At 41.3% G+C, this 16,243-nt stretch overlaps 1 long non-coding RNA gene across 1 annotated transcript; it reads left to right on the top strand.

Annotated features, from left to right (window-relative positions):
• The first annotated feature begins 5,137 nt into the window (after positions 1-5,137).
• LOC119914043 lies at positions 5,138-13,193 on the top strand. The gene is made up of 3 exons (XR_005446710.1): positions 5,138-5,464; positions 12,987-13,019; positions 13,135-13,193. It is a non-coding gene; the product is annotated as an uncharacterized LOC119914043 (long non-coding RNA).
• Positions 13,194-16,243: the final 3,050 nt, after the last annotated feature.

Raw genomic sequence — 16,243 nt, 5'->3', positions numbered from 1 at the left:
TGTGATGATATTTACAGAAGCCCAACAGTTCCGAGGCAAGGAAAAACTTCCTTTTAAGAGGCAGAAACCTCGAGCAGAACCATGGCTCAGGGTGGGCGGCCATCTGCCTCGACTGGTTGGGGTGAGAGAGAGAGAGAGATGTAAGGAGAGAGAGATGTAAGGAGAGAGAGAGAGAGATGTAAGGAGAGAGAGAGAGAGATGTAAGGAGAGAGAGAGGGGAGGGAGGCAGCCTACACAATATACACACAGAGGTACAGACAGTGAAGGTGATGTTGCTATAGACTAAATGAAAAATGGTACAGATATTTATAGTAGTGTTAATGGTAACAGTCGTAATGTTAATGATTATAATAACAATGATAACAATAAGACTAGCAACAATAGTCGTTGCAGCAGAGGGTGTCGAGCAGGAACACAGGGGCAGCAGGTGACCCGCAACCACAGATCCAGACTCCACAGCTCCAGAGCCAGAAACACCTGCAGGAAGTGATAGGAGGAGAGAGGAGAGGGACGAGAAAGCACAAGACTACCGGAAAGGGGAGAAGTTGTGTTAGTAACATGCAATAATGGGATGAGGTTGCATACAGAGGGAGAGAAAGTAGAGGAGAGAGGAGCTCAGTGCATCATGGGAAATCCCCCGGCAGTCTAGGCCTATAGCAGCATAACTAAGGGATGGTTCAGGACTACCTGAGCCAGCCCTAACTATAAGCTTTATCAAAGAGGAAAGTCTTAAGCCTACTCTTAAATGTGGAGATGGTGTCTGCCTCCTGAACCCAAACTGGAACCTGGTTCCACAGGAGAGGAGCTTGATAGCTGAACGCTCTGGCTCCTAGTCTACTTTTGGAGACTCTAGGAACCACAAGTAACCCTGCATTCTGGGAGCGCAGTGCTCTGGTGGGGTAGTAAGGTACTATGAGCTCTTCAAGATAAGATGGTGCCTGACCATTAAGAGCTTTGTAGGTAAGAAGAATGATTTTAAATTCTATTCTGGATTTTACTGGAAGCCAATGCAAAGAAGCTAAGACAGGAGAAATATGATCTCTTTTCCTGGTTCCTGTCAGAACACGTGCTGCAGCATTCTGGATCAGCTGAAGAGTCTTAATGGACTTTTTCGAGCAGCCTGATAATAAGGAATTGCAGTAATCCAGCCTAGAAGTAACAAATGCATGGACTAGTTTTTCTGCATCATTTTTAGACAGGATGTTCCTGATTTTCGCAATATTACGTAGGTGAAAAAAGGCGGTCCTTGAAATTTGCTTAATGTGAGACTTAAACGACATGTCGTGATCAAAGATAACTCCAAGATTCCTCACAGTGGTGCTGGAGGCCAGGGCGATGCCATCAAGGGAAACTATATCTTTAGATAATGCGTCACGGAGGTGCTTAGGCCCCAGAGCAATAACTTCAGTTTTATCTGAGTTTAACATGAGAAAATTACAGGTCATCCAGGTTTTAACATCCTGAAGGCACATTTGAAGTTTAGCTAACTGATGAGTTTCATCTGGCTTGATCGATAGATATAACTGAGTATCATCTGCATAACAATGCTTATGGAATGTTTCCTGATAATATTGCCTAAAGGAAGCATATATAAAGTGAAGAGGATTGGTCCGAGGACAGATCCTTGAGGAACTCCATGACTAACTTTGGCGTGCATGGAGGACTCATCGTTAACATGTACAAACTGAAATCGATCTGATAAATAGGACTTAAACCAGCTTAGAGCGGTTCCTTTAATGCCAATGAAATGTTCCAGTCTCTGCAATAGGATCTGATGGTCAATGGTATCAAATGCAGCACTAAGATCTAATAAAACCAGTACAGAGACAAGTCCTTTGTCTGATGCAATAAGGAGGTCGTTAGTAATTTTCACCAGTGCTGTCTCTGTGCTATGATGAGCTCTAAATCCTGACTGAAAATCCTCAAATAAACTATTGCTCTGTAGAAAGTCACACAGCTGTTTAGCAACTGCTTTCTCCAGAACCTTAGAGAGGAATGGAAGGTTAGATATAGGTCTATAGTTGGCTAAAACATCCGGATCAAATTTGGGCTTTTTCAGAAGAGGTTTAATTACAGCTACTTTAAAGTACTGAGGTGCATAGCCTGTTGATAAAGATAGATTGATCATATCTAGTATAGAGGTGCTGACTAAGGGTAGAACATCTTTAAGCAGCCTAGTCGGGATGGGGTCTAAGAGGCAGGTTGATGGTTTAGATGAAGAAATTATTGAAGTTAGTTGGTAAAGATTGAGGGAAGCAAAACAGTCTAAACATGTATCTGGTTCTACAGCTGTTTCTAAGGTTCCTGAGTTAAGAGATAAGTCGGTGCCAATTGAGGGCAGGTCTTGGTGAATTTTGTCTCTAATAGCTAGAATTTAACAAACTGTGTTGTAAAGTTAATCTATCAGTGGAAGAACAGACAGAACTAAACCACCTTCCCTTCCAACTTGACATTATATATATGGAGAAAGCCAGGGGGGCATTTATTCGTTCAAGGGCCCGTTGGATGGAAGAAGGGGAAAAAAAACTCCACCTATTTCTTCAGTTTGGAAAAACAAAGACAGCAATGCAAAATGTAAATGTAAAATGTCCAGGTATGGTACTGCGTATCAGGGCGTTCCGGCCCACTTCAAACACTTTTACATGTTTTTCTGTTAATAAAATGTTCCGGATCTTTCCAAAATACAGTTGTGTGTTCACAGTGGTAAATAAAGATGAAATCTAGCCTCTCTCTAATAAAATCACAGTAATAATCGATGTTTACTTGGAATCTTTGCAACACTTCTTTGGCGGGTAAATATGATGCAAAATCTTGAAGGTCACTTCTTTTACCTTATTATTAATACAGTATTTGTTAAGAATACTACATGCCTTTCCCCCCCTGTAAACCACTCTCTACAGAAGACCAAAAGAACAACAAACTAAGAACTACAGAGTACAAAACATTTCTTATAAGCACAGCAACAAATGACTGAATACATGAAACAGAGACAGACTGCTGTCATGTGGTGTCGGAGTAATCTGAGAACTTTTTTCCTGACTTGGGAAAATTCATGTGAACCCCTGAAGCCGGAACAACAACTCTGAAAGTAATTATGACATCACATCAACATTTTATATCAAGGATCTGTAATTTTATTCCATCTGTAGGAAACATGCACAGCAACATTTGCAACATGTCCCATAATCAGGACGTTGTCATTTCTTTCTTTCTATATAAATAAATAAAGTATGAAACATGGCTGCCATCCTTGTGAAAAAATCTGAGGTGAAATCATGAGTCTTGTTCATCAGCAATAAACCCAACAAATACTCACGTTACACATTTAGATGCACAGTTCCCACAATCGTGTTGAGAACAACGGCTCAAGCCAGTTGTTCAACACATGAACGCAGCAATAATCAGAATCCTACAATAGATTTTATTCTGCAGAATGAGTCCTTTTACTTGCAGCAGAGTATTTGTACACTGTGGTATTAGTACTCTTACTGCAGTAAAAGCTGTGAGTACTTCTTCCATCACTGCTCCCACAGGAGGAAACAACAAACGTTTCCTCAGAGTCAGTTTTCCTCCTCGAATGTGAAAACTTCACTAAATCATCAGAACTAAGAAATAACAGGAAGCTGAACCAGGAAGGAGAAACAAGCACACTGAGACGCTCACGTGCTGTTTGGATCGCCATAGCAACACACAGGAAGTGGGATCAGACACATCTAGCAGGAAGAAGAAGAAGAAGACGCTGACCGCTTTAATCTGATAGCGACGCCTCAGCCTGCTCTGGTTGCCATGGTAACACCATCCTGTAGTCAGTAATCAGTCAGCAGCTTCTTATCAAACTAAAGTTCATGATTTCCACAGAAATGCAGTTAAAAGAGGAAATCTACAGACCACAGAGTGTCGACATCGTCTCTGAAGGACAAAACTTTATTTACCAAAATAAAAAATGTAAACCCAGTTTAACACTGTGGTGTCCGAACAATAATGCTGCGATGATGTGTTGAGAAGAAATCCGCTTGACACTGTTCTTGATCATAAAAGTTTATTACATCAAGGAATTCAGCATCAATTACAAGCTCTGCAGCAGCTTGGAGAGAGACCCAGCCCGATAACCACTCTGTCTCTCTGTACATCAAACATAGTTTATATAGGGCATGTTTAGGTATCTGCTAAATACCATATAAGGGTCAGAGTCTGCAATCTAAAGCTCCAATCCATATAAGAGCAAAGTTCTATAGGATAAGTGTAGACATCTTGTTGGACACCAGATAAAGGTCTGAGCCTCCACGTGCTGCCATCAGAGAGGAACCTGGTGGAGCAGAGGTCAGGTGGTGTCAAACGTGGCAGCAGGTAAAAAGGATAGGAGCCAGGCTCAGACTCTCAGCTCACTGTAACATGATTTATTAAGTCAAAACAAGGTGAACACAAACTTCCAATGATGATGAGGCAGGCAGGCGAGAGGAAAACCAGGAGCGGAGTCCGAAACACAAACATGTTGAGAGGAAGAGGCCGGCAGGAATGAAGTCCGGATGAATCCAGATGCAATAATCCCCAGAAAACAGGCCCAGGGTCTCCAAACGGAGAGACAACCAAGAACTGGACCAACAACAGAGACCTGTACACACACACAAGGTGGCAGGGTGATTAAACACAGGTGAGACACATCAGGTAATCACAGGGAAGACACAGACAGGAAATAAAGACAGACAGCAGAGACATTTCAAAATAAAACAGGAAACAACATCAACATTTCCTTTAATCCACCTTTTACAGCAACATGTTGAAGTTTAACTGACATGAAGTCGTCAGTTTGACGTGAAGCATCATTTCAATAAATTTTGGTTCAAATCCTGCGACGGCATCAGATCCATGTAGAGCAGAAGGTGTCGTACAAAGCGGACAGAAAAGACGAGGCTGCTTGTTCTTCACAATCTGTACAAAGAGCTTTTAGGGACCTGAGTGATGAATCTGGGTTAAGTGAAGGACAGGAGTCAAAGATCACACCTGCACTGAGAGACAGTTTCCTGGAAACTGTCAGAGCCGGACTGGGAGAAGACTTCAGACTGGGACTCTAACGTCAGCTCAGGACAATCTCCACATTCATTCTTGGTCCTGCTGGAGTTAAACACTTCTGCTGTGCAGAAAAGAAACCAAACACACAGTCCAAAGGGAGAACTGGACTCAGACTGGACACCAGTGTGACCACTGTCTGATCCACTGGTCAAACTGGAAACATGGGCGACAGAAAACCCTGATCCTGTGTCAGAGACTCAGACGAGGACTCTTGACTGTGAAACTAAAGACAGCTGAATGAGCTGTGTTCCAGTAAAGCTCCACCTCTTCCTGTATGCAGATATACACTGAGGACAGCACATGATGATCAGAGCAGAGAGCAGGCGGACGGCCAGAGAGACGGTCTACCTGGACATGGATCACCTGTTGGTGCTGCTGCTGCTGTGGAGCTCAGGTAGGACTTTAAACAGCATGTGTTAGAATTCAGATCTCTTTATTGGATCTGGGAGAAAATCAATATGAAAGGTTGTTTCATCTGAAGAGCCACAGATTCAAAAGAACATTAAAGTTAATGGCAGCTCCCCTCCTTTCTGATGCTCGCTAGCTTCACTCATAGAGCTGAAGGTGGGTGGGGGGGGGGGGGTAGACTGGATAAGATCAGCTGGTGTCCTGGTCTAACCGAGGCTCAGCTAAAAACAGGAAGTTAAGTTTGAGCCTGAAGATAAAATCACTGATTAAAAAGATAAAACATGGAGTTGTGTGAGTGATGTGCCTTGTAGTGACAGATTGTATATCTAGGCAACCACATGCACTTTTAGTCACGAGCTCACAGATTCAAAATCAACATTTACTTCAACATAAGGAGAGATATTTACAGCACCATTTAATTTCTGCTATTTAGCTTCATGTATTTCACACACTTAATCTCTTTGTCTGCTTCTTCACATGAAACCTCCTAAACTTCACTTTATGATCCATAATATGCAACGATCTGCTGGCTCGTGAAATATGATCGACTCTTGACTCAAGACTCGTACCTGAACAAACCTGTTCTGACCAGATTATCATACATTCATTGTTCTGATAATATAGCTGACCTGTTAATTCAATTTCAATTCAATTCAGTTCAATTCAATTTTATTTATATAGCGCCAAATCACAACAACAGTTATCTCACAGCGCTTTTCATAAAAGAGCAGGTCTAGACCGAACTCTGTGATGATATTTACAGAAGCCCAACAGTTCCCACCAAGAGCAGCACTAGGCGACAGAGGCAAGGAAAAACTTCCTTTTAAGAGGCAGAAACCTCGAGCAGAACCATGGCTCAGGGTGGGCGGCCATCTGCCTCGACCGGTTGGGGTGAGAGAGAGAGAGAGAGAGAGAGAGAGAGAGAGAGAGAGATGTAAGGAGAGAGAGAGAGATGTAAGGAGAGAGAGATGTAAGGGGAGAGAGAGGGGAGGGAGGCAGCCTACACAATATACACACAGAGGTACACACAGTGAAGGTAATGTTGCTATAGACTAAATGAAAAATGGTACAGATATTTATAATAGTGTTAATGGTAACCATCGTAATGTTAATGATTATAATAACAATAATAACAATAAGACTAGCAAAAATAGTCGTTGCAGCAGAGGGTGTCGAGCAGGAACACGGGGGCAGCAGGTGACCCGCAACCACAGCTCCAGACTCCACAGCTCCAGAGCCAGAAAACCTGCAGGAAGTGATAGGAGGAGAGAGGAGAGGGACGAGAAAGCACAAGACTACCAGAAAGGGGAGAAGTTGTGTTAGTAACATGCAATAATGGGATAAGGTTGCATACAGAGGGAGAGAAAGTAGAGGAGAGAGGAGCTCAGTGCATCATGGGAAATCCCCCGGCAGTCTAGGCCTATAGCAGCATAACTAAGGGATGGTTCAGGACTCACCTGAGCCAGCCCTAACTATAAGCTTTAGTTACACTACAACAACCTCCTGGCTAACTGAAATAGTTTTAAACGCACCGACACACATACTGGTTTTAACATATTTTGCATAAGTCACACATTTTACTTGACCGTGCTAAATGGGGACTTAATATTCTAATCTACTACTCAATCAGCTGACACCATAATATCACAACTACTTCATAAACAAACGCAACAAATTAACTCAAAGCAAACTCCCTACAATGAAACTCCTGTTGCTTGAGTTTTAAAAGGGGAATCCACGTATATAATCAGGGCTGGACATTCAATTTCTTCAATGTTTGATTTTACTTTTCTCTGTGGCGCTAGATAGCACTTGACAATATGAATATAAATGAATATAGGCGTATAGATGTGTTCGGGGTGGGAGAGTTATCAAGCACATACAGTTTGGTGCAGATGTGAGCATGTACAATGAAGTTACAACAACTTCCTGTGTCATGGCGAAGAGTTGATCTTTGACGCCACACCACGGACACGCCCATTGACGAAAACTCACTGATACAACAACTTTTCATCTTCAATGTCTTTAGAATACAAGGGACTAAAAATGACATATCTATAAATGAATAAATAAATAAAAGCATAAATAAATAATTAAATGCAGAATGAAAATATTTTTTATTTTATTTTGGTCATTAAAACATTTGCATTTCTAAATGCATTTATTTCTGTATTTCTACATATATTTATTGATTTATTTCTACATTTATTTATATATTTATTTCTACATTTATTTATATATTTATTGATTTATTTCTACATTTATTTATATATTTATTGATTTATTTCCACATTTATCTATTTCTGTGCGCGTATGCTAATTGAGTGGGTGGTGCCGACATCAGTCTGAAGCAGGATTGGATATAGAGATGTGATCAGATCTACTACTGCTGTCTTGACTTCACTGGAGAGTGGGCTGAAGCCAATTCTGTTGCCACTAGGGCCGCTAAAGAAAGTGGTCGGGGCAACACGGTCACTGGTCCAAATGCATTATCACAGTAATTCATTATTGCATATATCACCAGTATACTTTTTATTTAATGGTATAACATTACATTAACACTAATTTATAATAGTTACTCATTCAGGTTGTGCCTCTGCAGTGTAGCGTCAGGATGCCACTGTGCTAATGTTCTCCTTCAAGCTTCAAGCCACCAATAGACACACTGGCAACTACTCTTTCAATTCAAGCCCTGGACGTAACAGTTGAAACTTCCTGTTTTCAAGCTGGTCAGCCACATCCCACAGCAGGTCTGCCAGCTGCCTCCCTCTCAAGGCCATTGTGTGAATTTACTGTCTATTATACTACAAGTAAAGTCAACAGTAAGTCTAAACATTCAGAGTGTAAAGTTAACATTTAACACGACACCAGACTAAGAAATGCAAATGAAGTTCTACATTATAAAAGATATAACATCCACTGTTATTCATAATTTACTCTTATTAATTCACTCTTCATGAGTGTTAAACCTTTTCATTGACTCCCGCAAATGCTAAAATTCACTAATATTTACTCACCGTAAGTGTTATTCTTGCCAAACACCTTGTTGAAATAAAATCTAGTTTTTTACAATTTTTATTTTAGCATGTCCAGCTTACACTTAAAACAAGTAAAACTTTTAATATGTTGCAGCCGGTGTTCTGCCAGCGGACCACAGACGAGGTAACAGTTATAGTGACTTTAGCATTTAACTGAAGTCATGACTGACGGTTGAATTGAAGCCAAAGTAAGCTGCAGACCTCAGCTGAAAATGTGACCACGTGTGTTTGTTGTTCTCCTTTTTGGGCAGCTAGTTTTAACCACACAGTCATGAGTTGAGTCGGGAAACTGCAGCTTTTAACTCCCCTGCAGTTCTCTCTGTAGTTCAGACGTTTCCTGCTACCTGAGTGTGCTGATCCATCCTTTCACCCAGATTCTTTGTCTTTATAATCGCCATCTTTATAATAACAAACAGCTGTTTGCACAATCAGTCACATAGTGTGAACGCCACAACAACGCCGCCACCAAGCAAAGTACTTGTTAAACGACGCATCGCTAAATCGTTGAAATAATCTATCGAAGTTTGAATACTCAAATCATTGTTAGCTGCAGCCCTACTGCGCTGATTTAAAACTTTCTGTACCTACGAGTCATTTCAACACCAAAATAAGTGAAAATGGGGCCCACGTTTCAAAATACTGAGATCATCCTTTAACCATCTGTTGCTGTGAGGAGTGAGTCAGAGCTTTCTTCGCCTTGATGATATCAGGAGAGAGAGGGAGGAGAGAAGAAATAAACACCATTTGCTGGTTTTTCACAACTAAAGTATAATCCACATTAGTTCCCATCTCATCATAAACTCTGATGCCTCTGCTGGGATGGAAATGTGATTTTTTACTGTGTTTACTGTTTCACCCTGCACGCTTCATCAGAATAGACCAGTGTTTCACTGTGTGGTGTTTGATTATTTTATTATGTTACAGCTAGGTGAAGTTTTCCATGGGAAAGATGCTCGTTAGAGAGTTTTCTTATCAGACTGTCCTTGATGGAACTTCATCTCAGGACAGCTGGTCCCTACTCCCTTCCTCCCTAACATAGCTGCGTAATACCCTCAGCTGTTTTAACATCAGCATAGTCTTCATCCTTGGATGGATCTGGGACTGGAGCATATCGGAGGAGGAGGAGTGGAGTCCAGGACTGGATCAGCCGGAATGGATTCCATGACTTGTGTACCTCAGTTAAAGAAGAGATAATGTGTTAGTTTGTTCTTATGGTGTCTTTTTAACAGTTTCCTTTTATCCTTATTTTATCTAGTCAAATGTTCTGTTTTAAGTCTTTACACTTTCCCTTAATTCTAATTTATATAGCAATCTGCCTTAAATGGCTTGTCCTCTGGACAAGGCTGCATGCTCTTCTGCATTTCTCCTTTCCTTTCTCTTCAAACATGTCTTTAGCTGCTCCAAATATATATATTTTTGAACTAAAACTCACATTTAACACATTTCAACCCACTTATCAAATTGTCCCATAGATGTTTTATCTTTTTCAGTCATAAATTTTACAACTGGCAGAAGGATTTAGGAGCTGTTTTCCACTCAGTTTACCAGTTTTTACTCCAACACATAACCTCATCTCTAATGTATGTCTCTCTATGTTTCACACTTTCCTTCACCCTCATTGTGAGGCATTTATTTGGCATACTTCCTTTGCCTTCTCTTACTTTCTGATCCTGCCTTCCACATGGATGACGCTTTCAAATGCTTATGTTTAAAATGACACTTTCTTCTTTGTCTTTTTACCCTTAAAAAAAACACTTTTCTACCTGTTGTAATTGCCTCAAACTGAATAGGAAACAGAATTTATTCACCAATAATTCTATGTTTTTGTGATTCTTCAGCAAATAGTCTGCAGAGTGTAAGACAAAGAGCTGAACAGGTGACTTAGTGGTAAAAACATGATATTGCCATATAACTCATAATTAGTGTGGGAATTATTATATTAGAACTTCATATTTAAATTTCACTGAATAAACTATTAAATATATCACCTTGTCAAAGAAATTGGGGTCTGTAACAAAACAAACATGACTTCTTAATTCTCGAGAACAAGATTTGTAGGCCAGAGCATCTCATGATGCGTTTCGGTGCCATCACTAATAATATTAGTTTTCTTATTCATCACGTTTCATCAAGTTAGATCAGTTTTAAATGACACTCTTGGGACATGAGGTCTGCATTAAAGCACAAGCTAGACTGGATAATGTTACCTGTATTTAATGTTATGCTCTGAAAACTTGGAACCTAAAATCATTAAGTTACGTTAAGGTCCTGCTGCTGGAGCATCAGTTGTTATGTTGCATTAAATTATTTTTTAAATTGAAATATAGTTTATAAGGTTGGATTAAGTTAAGGCTTTTTACTTTCGCTCGTCCATTTAATGGCACATTGGAGCTAACATTAGCCATCAACTCTGTCAACTCTGCCCTGTCAGCCCTTCGGAATTCTGTGTTTTAAGACAGCCAGCTGCAGTGTAGGTGGACATGCTGCTTCTGTTGAAATGCAAAACAATGATTTAATAAATTTAGAGACACTTACCACAGACTTCCAACGAGGAAAATGGCACAGTAAAAAATCCGGTTGGTTCAAGGTTGAAATCCCAGAGAAGGAGTTGTAATTCTTTCACCAAGTCTTTTAACTACGAAAAACTACACCAACAGTGGAAGAATCTCACTCTAGCTGTTGTTGTAATAACCACGGAAGAATCCATATACATGGACCCTGAATATGTCTGACTAAAGGAATCTACTGTGTAGCTGGCTTGTGTCATGTAGATGAATCGCTTGCTTCTGTCTGGTTTGCAATGCGGCCCCCAGCTAACCACTCCTGCTTCAGACTGATGTTGGCACCACCCACTCCATTAGCATACAGGCGCAGGGAAAAATAAATGTTGAAATGTGGAAATACAGGCATACATAAATGTATAAATATATAAATAAATAAATATATAAATAAATATATAAATGTCGAAATACAGAAATAATTGCATCTAGAAATGCATAAATAAATACAGAAATAAATACACAAATAGCATTTTTTATTACAAAAATATATTTAATTTATTTCTGCATTTATTTATTCATTTATAGATATGTCATTTTTAGTCCCTCATGCTGCACACTGTCCCTGTCTCTGTTCCACCACTGAAAGGTGAATTTGGAGCATGTTGTTCCAACATTTGGTTCTTTTTAATTCTTATTTTTCTGGCACCGCACATTTCTCTGTCCTCTTTCTTTCTTTCCGCCATATTTACCATCTCTGTTGTCACACAAACCTGATGGAAAGTAAACTGCTATGATCGGCGCCGTTTAACCAATCAGATTTAAGTAAAAACGAGGATCAGTGTAAGGTGGGAGGGGCCGCTCGAACCCCCCTCACTACTGAAAGTATTAGTTTGTCCCGGCCTGACAGCCGTACAGACAGCGTTCAGCTGAGTCTTCCTGAACTTCCAGTCCGCCCCTGTACAGAAGCCACTGTTTAGGAACAAGATAGCTTGATGGCAGGTCTCCCTCCAGTACAAAGATGTGATGACTTTGTTTAGACACTGATGGTCCCGAGAGGATGGATGCTACTGACTTTGGTTGCTTTATGCAGGCATCAGGTCATAAAACTAATTCCCTTGGATCTGTGTTTAGTTCTTGCTGCACCGTCCTGCAGCTCCCTGCTGTGCTCTTTATACTACCATACGTCTTCACATCAACACAGATATCTCTTAGTACTTTGAAGAAGTAAATGTTCTACAATTAAAAAGCATATTGTAAGGATAAATGTTCAAGTTGTGATCTTTTTAGGAAAAGAAATCTGGTTTGCAGTGCTGAACTGAAATTGGATTGTAGTTTTAAAAAACGTGAACAAATGTGTTTTTGTATAAAGTAAATTAAGCAGAACTAATTGAAACTCAGTATCCTGTAAATGTAAAATCTACAGCAATCTTTGGAGGGGTTTGTTTTTTTACCCGCTGACTGGATGACCAATAATGGAAAAGCATTTCCACCACCTGCTTCTGTTTCCGATTTCTGGACAGTTTGAGTTTTGCCTTTGTGAACACAAACTGGACCAGCTGGAGAACTGAGCATCTTCACATTGGTTGGATTCAGGACCCGGACCTTTAGGTGTGAACCCTTAATCAAACAGTAGCATCATATATCATCATGTTGTTTCTTCAGCTGGGAGTCAGGTGACAGGACCTGATTCTTGTTGCTGTGGAAACATTTCCATCTGTGGAATTTAATCTGAAAGTGTGCAGAGACTCAGTTTGTGATGTTGCACTATGAATAAAGTGAAGCTGAGCGAGTATACTTCACTGAATGCTGAACTTTAACTCTATATAAACCAGTCTGCTGGCTGCTGTTCTGTGTATTCACATGTTCATCTCACCTACAGTAAACTGGTAAAATGACTCCAGAGGGAGTTCACTGAGATGTTTCTGGGCTGATAGTGTTTTTTCTGTCCACGGCTGTGCTCCAATCACAGGACTCCAGGCTGAAGGAAATCACACCTCAACAGGTAAAGAGAGAAAGAAAAGAGAAGGAAAGAATCACAGAAGCAGAATCAGCAGTCAAGTTTTAGTTTAATCTCTTGAATTCACTTCTTTACTGATGACTCTCTGATTTCTGTTCAGAGCCTGATGATGTCAGGTTGGTGGGAGGAGCCAGTCGCTGTGCAGGAACACTGGAGCTGAAACATCAGGGAGACTGGAGACCAGTGAGTTACTCTGACTGGACCCTGAAGACAGCAGCTGTTGTCTGTAGAGAGCTGGACTGTGGCTCTGCTGTTTATGTAGGAGAGAGAGAGGAGTCCTCAGTCATACCTGTGTGGTGGATCAGGTCTGACTGTATTCAGTCTGGATCTGCTCTGAGGGAGTGTGCATCATTATATACCTCTTCTTCCATCCTGGATCTCACCTGCTCAGGTAAGCCCATCAGTGACATCATCTATGACATCATCTCTGACAGTAATGTACCCAGGTTGACTCACACTCAGCAGCTAGAATGGCAGCAGACTGTCTCTGGCAGCCATGACGGAGTCTGATGAGCTGCTGCCTCAGTAAATCAGGAGCTGAATTCACCAAGATATATATATGTATATATGAAACATGTCTGCTGCTTCAGGAGGCCCCGGGGCCAACCACCAACCAGCCTGAAAGGACTCCTCCTTCAGCTTGACGGCTTTCTTAGCCACTGGTTTCCACCAGCAGGGTCTTTGGTTGCTCAGTGCCCAACTAACACCAACATCCTAAAGTTGGCAGTAGTTGGTTTCAAATTCAATTAAATTTGCCATATCACAACAAGAGTTATGTCTTTTCATAAAAGAGCAGGTCTAGACCATACTCTCTGATGATATTTACAGAAACCCAACAGTTCCCACCAAGAGCAGCACTAGGAGACAGAGGCAAGGAAAAACTTCCTTTAAGAGGAAGAAACCTCGAGCAGAACCATGTCTCAGGGTGGGCGGCCATCTGCCTCGACCGGTTGGGGTGAAGGAGAGAGAGGGAGAGAGAGAGAGAGAGAGAGAGAGAGAGAGAGAGAGAGGAACAGAGAGAAAGAGAGAGAGGGGAGGGAGGCAGCCTACACAATATCCACACACAGAGATACAGACAGTGAAGGTGATGTTGCTATAGACTGAATGAATTATGGTACAGATATTGGATCTCATCATCTCTCTTGGACATTCAGTCTCAGTCACTGAAATATCAGAATCTGGTATCTCAGATCACTTCCCCATTAGATTTGAGATCAGTGTTCCCCCACCTCCTAGTAAACCTGTGTCTTCAGTCTCTAGGCGTCGCTGTATCACCCCCTCTTCAGCTGGAGAGTTTGCTTTGATATTCTTGGGCTCTCAGTTTTATAATGGTCTGGTTTCTCCATATTCCCCAGTCTGTTAAATTTAAAGCGGATCCCTGGTTAAACAACAACACAAGGGCCCTTAGGCAACGCTGCAGACAAGCTGAATGGAGGTGGAAGAAGGACAAGTTACAAGTTTCTCTGGGTTTATTAAGGGACAGTCTTGTAGAGTATCAGAAGGCTGTAAAGGTGACGAAGATGAACTATCTCTCATCTTTCATAGCTAACAGCTGCCATGAACCTAGGGTGTTATTTAAAACTATAAACTCTGTTGTGAATGCACCTCTGCTTTGACAGAGGTTTCAACCAGTATGTGTGAAAAGTTTCTCTGTTATTTTATTGATAACGTAGCATCAGTCAGGCAAAACGCCAGGGTCGATTTTAGTGTGTTTGTACCTGCTGCTCCTGTGCATTCTGCTGTGTTTGAGGAATTTAAGTCTATTTATCTGTCGCTGCTCACTGAGGTCGTACACCACATGAAACTACCAACTGTGCTTTAGACCCCTCTTTAGAGAGGGAGAGAGAGGGCTGGAGAGGAACAGAGAGAAAAAGAGAGGGATGGAAGGAGAGAGAGGGGAGGGAGGCAGCCTACACAATATACACAGAGGTACAGATAGTGAAGGTGATGTTGCTATAGACTAAATGAAAAATGGTCCAGATATTTATGGTAGTGTTAATAATAACAATCGTAATGTTAATGATTATAATAACAATAATAACAATAGGACTAGTAACAATAGTCGTTGCAGCAGAGGGTGTCGAGCAGGAACACGGGGGCAGCAGGTGACCCGCAACCACAGATCCAGACTCCACAGCTCCAGAGCCAGAAAACCTGCAGGAAGTGATAGGAGGAGAGAGGAGAGGGACGAGAAAGCACAAGACTACCAGAAAGGGGAGAAGTTGTGTTAGTAACATGCAATAATGGGATGAGGTTGCATACAGAGGGAGAGAAAGTAGAGGAGAGAGGAGCTCAGTGCATCATGGGAAATCCCCCGGCAGTCTAGGCCTATAGCAGCATAACTAAGGGATGGTTCAGGACTCACCTGAGCCAGCCCTAACTATAAGCTTTATCAAAGAGGAAAGTCTTAAGCCTACTCTTAAATGTGGAGATGGTGTCTGCCTCCTGAACCCAAACTGGAACCTGGTTCCACAGGAGAGGAGCTTGATAGCTGAACACTCTGGCTCCTAGTCTACTTTTGGAGACTCTAGGAACCACAAGTAACCCTGCATTCTGGGAGCGCAGTGCTCTGGTGGGGTAGTAAGGTACTATGAGCTCTTTAAGATAAGATGGTGCCTGACCATTAAGAGCTTTGTAGGTAAGAAGAATGATTTTAAATTCTATTCTGGATTTTACTGGAAGCCAATGCAAAGTAGCTAAAACAGGAGAAATGTGATCTCTTTTCCTGGTTCCTGTCAGAACATGTGCTGCAGCATTCTGGATCAGCTGAAGAGTCTTAATGGACTTTTTCGAGCAGCCTGATAATAAGGAATTGCAGTAATCCAGCCTAGAAGTAACAAATGCATGGACTAGTTTTTCTGCATAATTTTTAGACAGGATGTTCCTGATTTTCGCAATATTACGTAGGTGAAAAAAGGCGGTCCTTGAAATTTGCTAAAACGACATGTCGTGATCAAAGATAACTCCAAGATTCCTCACAGTGGTGCTGGAGGCCAGGGCGATGCCATCAAGGGAAACTATATCTTTAGATAATGCCTCACGGAGGTGCTTAGGCCCCAGAACAATAACTTCAGTTTAACATTAGAAAGTTACGGGTCATCCAGGTTTTAACATCCTGAAAGCACATTTGAAGTTTAGCTAACTGATTAGTTTCATCTGATTTGATTGATAGATATAACTGAGTATCATCTGCATAACAATGAAAGCTT

This window comes from Micropterus salmoides, unplaced genomic scaffold (assembly GCF_014851395.1).
Source record: "Micropterus salmoides isolate LMB-PRFRI ecotype aquatic unplaced genomic scaffold, ASM1485139v1 Ms_hic_scaffold_20, whole genome shotgun sequence".
In the NCBI taxonomy this organism is placed as follows: Eukaryota; Metazoa; Chordata; class Actinopteri; order Centrarchiformes; family Centrarchidae; genus Micropterus; species Micropterus salmoides.
This window is presented reverse-complemented; position numbering and strand designations above follow the sequence as displayed.